Below are 8,900 nucleotides of genomic sequence, written 5' to 3'. Positions count from 1 at the left end.
GTCCTACCTTGCAGAAACACTTCTAAGTGACTTCCACTTCTGCCTGCAAGACGTGGAGGCATGGGATGGTTGATGGCTCTCTCCATGCCAGGAGCTGGGCTCCCCTCAATGTGTTCCCCAAACCTGGCAGGCCTCCAAGGGCAAAACTGTCAGTCTCAGGAATAATCAGTGTGTGGTCTCCTGTAGGCAGGAAACAATTTTTAGAAAAGAGAAAGCTCAACATGCTTGGTGCAGCCTTTCTGGAAGGGTGTAGTGTATCCCTGAAACTAATCTTTAGCATCTATTTGGTTGTGCACCAGTTAAGTCCAGAGGAATACAGCCATATCAGCTTTGCAGTATAAAAGTAATTTATGAATTTATCCACTTCTTAACTTTCCATGTGCTGTCACATTTTTATTTTATATACAAATAAAAATATATTGGTGAGGAATGAAGTGTAATAGCTCCAGAATGGATGAAAACAATTTCACCAGCAGAGAATGAAGTGCAGGGGCTCAGCTGCATGTGGGAATCCTTGGTCTCCTGTTAGTCAGCAGGGGAATGAATCCTTCACTCTAACTAAATAAATAAAGAGACCAACTGCCTTGGAAAGAATAACATGTTGTATGTCAAAATATATTTGAATGGGCCCATGCCAGCATCAAGCTATAAAACACAGTGGATGGAAGCTTAACTGCTCCCGTGTTCGGGAGCTCTTGTATTTCTCTCTTCTGCAGAGATGTTCCTTAAATAGGTAAGGAGTGAAAATGAACTTCAAAAAGCTGTGTGTGTGGCTCTGTGCCTTGAAAGAGAGGAGAGAGAGATCAAAAAAAGTTGATGGAGCCTGTGAAGGCAATACCGCATGTAGACAAGGTGCTGAAGCACAGGCAGTACTGGCAGGTGGAAGCGGGCAGGATGATAAATCCCATCAGCTGTGCTCAAGCTGCAGGCCAGCAGCAGGCCTGCAGCATCCATAAACATACACGAGCAGGTTCCTGGGTCACTGGTGTTGAGGAGAGTGGGGATGTTTGATCTGTGTAGGCCAGTGTGGGATGATGAAGCCCAGCTTGGGGCCAGGAGGAATGGCCGCAGTGTCCCAGAGCTCTGATTGCACCCTGCTGCGATAGTGTGGGTTAATTCTTCTGTTATAGGATAGCCCAGGCATGAGAGAACGAGACCCCACTCAGGCCAGTGGGTTGATGTCAGGCCAGGATGGAGAACCAGGAAGGGGTTTGCAGGGTACTCACAAGCTGACTGCTTCCTACTGGTAAAAGGAGTAATTTCACCCGGGGACCCCTGCTCTGGCAGCAAGCAAGGTTAGACAATCATGACAATTGTATTGGGGTGGGAGGGGGCATTTGCCTAAATCATGAAGTGGACCAAGCTGGGCAGAAGATGAGTAGAAGGGAGAGTACAGATTGCAACCCAAATGGTCATTAAAGGGGTTCAAAGCTCCTACAACTGATCAGGCAGGAGGCCCAGCCGACAGAGATCCTGGCTGCTAAATGAAAGGGGGATGGAAATTGGATAATCTGCACCAGCTGCTTGTATTTTTACAAGCTCATTCACTTCAGAAGAAATCCTCGCAGGCTGGACGGTGGCCAGCTCCTGCTACTGAAGGGAGCATCTGGAGGCAGTCCCAGCAGGACGCAGACGGAGGACCTTCCCTGTTTTCTTATCACTGTTGTGAAACAAACTGTCGCTAAAAGGGAAGCAAGGCGGGCGACTTCTGATGCTTAGGAAAACAAAATGCCTGAGACGTGAGCAGTGATTCCTGCAGTAAATTATCACCTCTGAAAGGCTTTCTCATGCTGTCTGCAGGTCTGCCTCCTGCACAGCATGCTGCAGTTGAGAAGGACCTTGTATCTGTTTACAAAGTTTGCTAAATAAATTAGAAGACAAAACAAAACAAAAAACACCTGGACTGCTGTTTTGGATGGAAAAAGGGCTGCATTTTTTCTTTCTGCAATTTAATCCATTTTGGTTTTAGGTTTTAATAACAAACAAATCTATATGTTCACTACTGATTACTGCCCATTTAAAGATATTCAGGCTGCCCTGCTTGTTAGAAACTCTTTCCCAAGGAAGAGAGCCCCACGGAAGGCCATGGATTTGGTCTTTTCCAGGCCTCCAGAATCCATTCCTTCTCTGCGTGCTCTTGGAGATGGGGATCATCAGGTCTGCATCAGACTGCTCACATCAGCCTGAAACACTCTGGGCTGAATTTTGTTGAGTTCAGACAATCTAAGAGTAGGAAAACTTTCATAACTCTTCAGTGCTTGCTTCTTTCTCCATTTCAGCCCCATTCCCACGGCTTTGCCACTCTTGTTAGCTGCTGGAGCAGTCTGGCTTTCTGCAAAGACAGAGGAAAGGCATTAAGAGCTTTCCTTTGTGTCCTCTCCTGGGAGCTCTTCCTGCCTGCTGAGCACCAGGCCCGGTTTTTCCCTGAACTGCCTCTCACAGTTTACGTGCGTACAGAGCAGCAGCTCCTGCTCTTGATGTCCCCAGCTGATTGTTTCTTCTTTCCTGCCCTGCCCTTTCTTTTCACACCTGCAAATCTTCCTGTTATTGTTTCACTTTTATTTATTTATTTATTTATTATTTTTTTCTCCTCAAGCTGACCCAGTTTCCAATTTCTCTGAGCAACTTATCTGCATTGGGAAGGTCTGCTCCAAAACACCTAATACAATTCACTTGTGGTATTACCAAGCCTCTTTAAGTGCTTTTCCCCTAAGGTTATTATTTTTGTTTCATGAAAACTTATCAGGCATACTTTAAGGCCACTGTCTTATGTTATGTTCCCTCCTCCCTCTTTTCTTCACAGTGTTTATCATTTCATGGCCATTTCTGAGCCCTCTTTAATAAATTCCCTTGTTTGCAGCTGCTTGATATAGAGTGCAACACCTGGCACCCAGAATTGTCTTCAATTCCTGAGGACAGAGAGTGGAGCTTTTAAATGAGAACAGAGGACAGCAAATTACCAACAGCAACATATGAACTGCAAATAATGAATAATGAAAAGCAAATATTTGGTGAGGCACGCACGCATGCACACGCGCACACACACTCACCACAATTCATGAATGAATAAAAGCAAACAGCCACTCCCGAAATACCTCAGCAAACAAAACCGGTTGACATAAATATTTGCAAATAGCACATCAGAGGCTGAGCCAGAGGGGTTTGCAAACATGGCCTGAAAACATGCAGACAGCCCTGCCCTACATGTAGCTTTATACCTGGCACTCCTGTCTTCTCACCAGTTACATCCCTCCCCTCCTCTCCTGGAAAGCCATTGCCAGTCTTTGTTCTTCTTTGCTTGACTCCCCAAGGAAGAAACTCCCAGTCCATAATGCCAAACCATGAAAAGCAGGAGACAGAGGGATGAGATTATCAAGAGCATCAGTGGGAAAGCACAAGGCTGATCAGGCAAGACCTCATGAGGCTGAGGATTGGTGCACTGGAATGGACATTTTTCCAGTAAAAAGTGCAAATTGAGATTGTCATAATTGAACTTTTATTGCCAAAATGCCCATTTTCATTGACCCAAATGGCAGCAACCAAGATGCCATCCAGGTACTGCTTTGTCAGCAGCACTGGCTTCCCATCAGCTGGTGCTTTTTGGCCACCCAGGCCTCATGTTACTAACATGTTACTGCCTTGCAGGGCTGCCTTAACTAAAAGAACCCAAGGTACCCTGACTGTTGAATGTGTAAAGATCAATTCTTAGGGGTTTCTTTCGGCATTTGACTTTCAGCCCAGTACAGTCCCTGGGAAAGTGTTGTTCAAAGTGACATTTTTGGGCCAGGGCCCACACAGATTACCAAAGCTGGCAGAGATTCTCTGGCCTTCTCCCACCTGCCTGCATTTTATGTCCCATATTTACAAGGTATATGCACAGCTCTCACGTGCCAATTGGGCTAGTTTCAGAACATCTCTGTTTGTCAACATCAGTCCCACTGGAATACCAGTTCACAAAGATGGGAAGAACCATGGGGAGATGCTGCTTGTCCAAAGCTGTGCCCCACTCCATGGCTGAAAGTGGCATTGCAAGCCCAGGGACACATTTCTGCAGGCAGGCTGCCTGCTTCTGCAGCAGCATCCTGCCTTCTGCTTTGGGTCCAGATTCCCGATGCACTGCGACTCAGGATGCACCGCTGTTTGGGCAGAGAATCTGCTTTTTCTGTCTCACACTTTGCAGATGGTAATTAATAATTGCTATTGTTAATAGCTGTTGCTATTATGATTTGTTCTGAAAATGAGAAAGTTCAGATAAACAGAGATGTGGTGTCTCAATTTTCTTGATACTATTTTTGAATGTGTGTTTCCACTGACTAAACTGTGCAGAGAGTTGAAGCTGTGTGAGCAGCACAAGGGACATACAAAGCAGAGAATGAGCACAGATCACAGCAGAGGATGTTATTTGTGATTTCTTCCATCTAGCAGTGACCCTGTGATCAGCTTGTCAATGCTCTTCACTAAAAAAATCTGCTAGCTTTCTGTGGGTGGCAGTCAAGTAACAATTTTCGTTTCTCTCCTCCTTCCTTACCCAAATAAAATATTTTTTGGGAACACGCCTGAGTTTCAGAAGTCTAAAATTGTCTCAAAATTCCACATTTCACAATGTGATTTGTGTCTCACTTTTATCTCACTTTATAGGGTCTTCATTTTAATATTATTATTTTATAGAGCAGTGATAGAGTGGCAGAACGTGTATGGCTGTCAATGTCATACAGAATAACTGAGTAAAATCTGTTAAGTTCTATGTGATTTTATCTGTTTTTATTTTTAAAGCCATTGAGAACCCTCTGCTTTTCCCCAGAGGAAGGTGTCTCCTGGTCACTGGGACGAGTCAGGCTGAAAGGCACGAAGTAGTCTTTGGTGTCATCATTCAGGCTCAGCTCCTCTCCCTCCAGCATCTAATAACATCTCTTTCATCCTTCCCTACAAGCCCTTTCATTTTGCTCATTAACTTAGCAGCTTTGGGCTGTCCCATTCTCATTTTAATGAGATCTTTCTTTATACTGGTAGATAAACCTGTGTACATCATTAGGTTCATGAGAGCTTGGTCCAAAGCCCCTGATGAGGACTGATTCCAAATGATGCTCTGTGCCCCAGGAAAGCAATATCACTCAATGTGATCAACACTTGGCTTGAAACAACATCAACATCTCTCTGCCCTTCATTTATGAGTTTGTGCCAAAGCATTCAGCAGGCTATTTCCAGGTCTACAGTTAAGGGCAGACCCTTGTAGGATTTACACTACTTTTAGGATTTACATTATTTCACCCTGGCCTTTGCTTTGAGCATAACAGCCCACCACACATAAACACTGGTCCTGCATAAAGTCCCGATGGCTGGCATCGTGATTTGCTGTTTATTTACCATGTCCTCCGAAGGCTGTGAGTGGCAGCTCCATCATAAGGAGAGCCACGAGGTGGCAAATCACCAGTTTAACTCTGGAAACACTGGACCTTTCTGAACAAATTCCTCCAGCTGCCTCCCACTGGAAATGAAAGCCATCCCGGTGCCTGTGGTGTGTATGAAGGGACTGTCCTGGGGTGCTTGTGATGCCGGTGGGGAGCAGGATCTCAGGGGATGGAGAAACCCAGCATAGGATGTAGAAAACTTGATGTAGGGCTGGCATCTCTTGGGGTACCTGGCCCCTAACCTTTGCCCAGGCTCTGTGAGGCAGCGACACAGCATTACAAACCTCAATTACAAACCAGGATTAAAAGGCTTTACAAAAATTCATCATGTGATACCACTTCAAGGTAAACCTTTTTAAAAACAAACAAACAAAAAAAACACCAGATTTATGGAATTTATTGGTCTTCCTCTACAGAGACTGATAGTTATTTGATTAATCATATAGAAATTAATATAAATTTATTTAAATTTATTAATAGACAATTATTTAATTTTATTTATAGAAATTAATATTTGTCTGACATGATTTACGTCTTGCAAACTCAGTCTGACTCACACCTTTCAAAAAAATAGTTTTCTATATATATCCTGAAGGTACCCAAAGACATTTGTTTCTTGAGTTCCTTTTCACAGGGGTTTGGCACCAGGCTGGTGACTTGCTGTTTCAGGTAAAACTGATTATACATATTGGAATGAAACACAATCTCACTGCAACGTTCGTTATTAAATATTTGGTATTAAACATAATGGTCTTGTTGATTCCTGACTTTGTATGGCATTTAGGGATGGAGTCCCCAAACCTTTGGGGCTTTGCTCTTCTGTACTGGGAAGGCCTTAGCAGTTACTACTTGCTGTGATGAATACAGATGAGAAGGCAGCATCAGTACTTCACACGTTACCTTTTCAGGAACAAGTAATTTCCAACTTTCCTGCCTTCTAACAACTCTAGCGATTTTCTCATTGTTAAGCACACCAGATTATGACACTGGTTTAATGTGTTACACTGGTGATAATAATAAGCAGCACGGTGCATCATTAGGTCTTAAAATATTCACTCAAAAGAGGGTAAAACACTCAATTTTACAGAAAACCAAGGCATAGAATAATGACAGGCTTGTGATGATGCTTCAGAGCAGCTGCATAATGTGGAGCAAAAACCCAAATTTCAGGGTCAGCTGTCACATTAATTGGTCTCTCTTTGGCAGGGTTAACATGGTCATGGTCTCATTGCACTGGCCATTGCATAAATCCATTGTCAGACATAGTCCCAGCTCCACAGTGACTGTTTGTGCAGGTTGAAATAAGAGAGGGGCATGTGGTGACAGAACATGAGGGGCAATAGCATTGCACAGCTCCCTGGACAGGTACTTATAGCTTACTTGTCTTTTAACATGGACATTTCACCCCGTCCCTGCTAGCGATGCCCACCTATCCTATCACAGTCAGCATTTCTAGAGAGCCTCTGTGACTTTTTGAAGGGCAGCTTTTCAGACTGTTTTCATGCACACACACACACGCCAACAAAACAAAGAAAAAAACCTGCATTTCCTTCTCATGCACACCTGCCTCATGTAGGAAAAGTAAAAAGATCCTTCAAGGAAAAGGGAAAAGTTCACACTGTTCTGCAAAGAGAAGGTTCAGTTGGGCAATTCCCAAAGGATGGTTGTCCCCTGGTGATAACCCTGGGGTACCGTACTAAGGCACTCTCAGGTGTGCTGTGCTCCCCATGGCTCATTTGGATGCCTCTGATTGCTGCACGGGTGCTTTGGGTCCCGTTGTGAAACACACAGTCCTCACAAGCAATGAGACATCACTCCTGGTCCTGGTCCCCACTCCCAGGCACAGCCACATGGAGCTCTGCATCTCCCCACCATTGGGGTGTTTCTCTTCTGGGCAGCAGGAACAGCAGCACTGCTCTGTCACCCTGGCATTAACTACAAAAACACCCAGGGCAGTGAAATGGACAGACTATTGTAGATTGTTTTGGGGGCAAATACCCATGTTCCTACAGTGTTTTACATGTTAGGTAAATCAAAACTGGCCAAGGATGCATCCTGCTACATTGCTGCCAGCTGGCCATGTGTATACCCTTATTCCAAGCACCTGCTTCTAGGCAAAAGGGCTTCAGCAGCTGTAATGGAGGAGACCAAATGTTACAGAACTGGGGTAAAATTTCTCCGTGCAACAAGACCCCATCAGGCACACAGGTCACTTACTCGTCACATTCATTAGCCTCAGCTGGGAGATGAGTGACATTTGTTCTTACCTCAGGAAGAATTTTACCAAAGAAAGGCCAGAGAAATTATGACATATTTCTGGAGTGAATCAATCACTTTAATTAGACCATCCAATATACCTGGAAAAAATCCCAGAGATGTTTTCAAGCACAAAACCCTTTGTTCATTGTGGGACCCAAATGGCTCATTTTTTTTTTTTGCTATCTGCACTCTCAGTCTGTTGGAAGCCACCACCTCTCTTTGCACCTTAGCCTCACTGACACCATCACACTCACACCTATGACAACAGTGTTTGTACAAATAATTTCTCTTGTTCTGTTCCAATCTTGTCTATCTTTATACTTTCCTTTGTTCTCCCAGCTAGAGAGAGCAAGCAGGATCTTACCTCGTATGCATCCATCTGCTCCAAATACTGTTCCTTCCCTTGTGCTTGCTGCCTGCATCGCAGCCATCTCCATAGTAACTTGGGAAAATGTCTTCTCTCCAGGACCTGGACAGAAGAAACCGTGAGTGCTACTGGAAGATCCAGCAGACGGCAACAAAGACTAAGCATGCCTTCTCCATCTCAGGAAACACATGGGGAAACCAGTTATTTTAAACCTGACCCACCTGATGTGGAACAATGCTCTTTCCTAATGGCTGGCACTCATTACTCCCTCATTGCTCAGGTTTCTTTGTCTTTCTCTGCTGCTCTGGGTGAGGCATTTCGTGTCCTGGCCTCCAGCTTCATTTGCAGACCTTGTAGCAGCACCCAGCCCAGCCTAGGGGGGGGTCTGGGTGGGGAAAATCTCTTTTCATCCTGGTTAAATATCGATGCAGCCCTCTGAGCCCATCATTAGATGCTTCCTCTAGAGTCAATATAAGCCGTGGAGACTGGGTGCAATTAATTTCAATTAAGGTGATTGGCTACATTTGATCTGATGAGTCACTGTCCAAAATCTCCTATTTTTTCTCCACAGGAATAAGGGGAAAAAAAGGGCACCCTGGGTGACTCTGTGTTAAAGCTTCCCGTTGACTTTTTTCTCTTTGACTATGGTTTATAGCCATACAAAAAAATGACTCTTTCATCTAACTAAGGGTTTAGTTAACATATCTCAATAGTTCTCTGCTGGAAGGACAGGTGCATGAATTCATTTTAAATTAGAAGTTGGAAAGAGGTGAAAATCCCATAAAAAAATAAATAGGCTGGAACAGGGAAGTGCAGAAACAAAGGGAGAAAATGCAATGGCATTCGGCTTGTATAATGCAAATGGG

At 44.3% G+C, this 8,900-nt stretch overlaps 1 long non-coding RNA gene across 1 annotated transcript; it reads right to left on the bottom strand.

The window, feature by feature from the left end:
* Positions 1-344: 344 nt before the first annotated feature.
* Positions 345-8,462, bottom strand: LOC137841361 (uncharacterized). The gene is made up of 3 exons (XR_011088589.1): positions 8,256-8,462; positions 8,032-8,136; positions 345-2,332 (listed from the first exon to the last, which is right to left on the bottom strand). It is a non-coding gene; the product is annotated as an uncharacterized lncRNA (long non-coding RNA).
* Between the last annotated feature and the right edge of the window lie 438 nt (positions 8,463-8,900).

This window comes from Anas acuta, chromosome 17, assembly GCF_963932015.1.
Source record: "Anas acuta chromosome 17, bAnaAcu1.1, whole genome shotgun sequence".
Classification (NCBI taxonomy): domain Eukaryota; kingdom Metazoa; phylum Chordata; class Aves; order Anseriformes; family Anatidae; genus Anas; species Anas acuta.
This window is presented reverse-complemented; position numbering and strand designations above follow the sequence as displayed.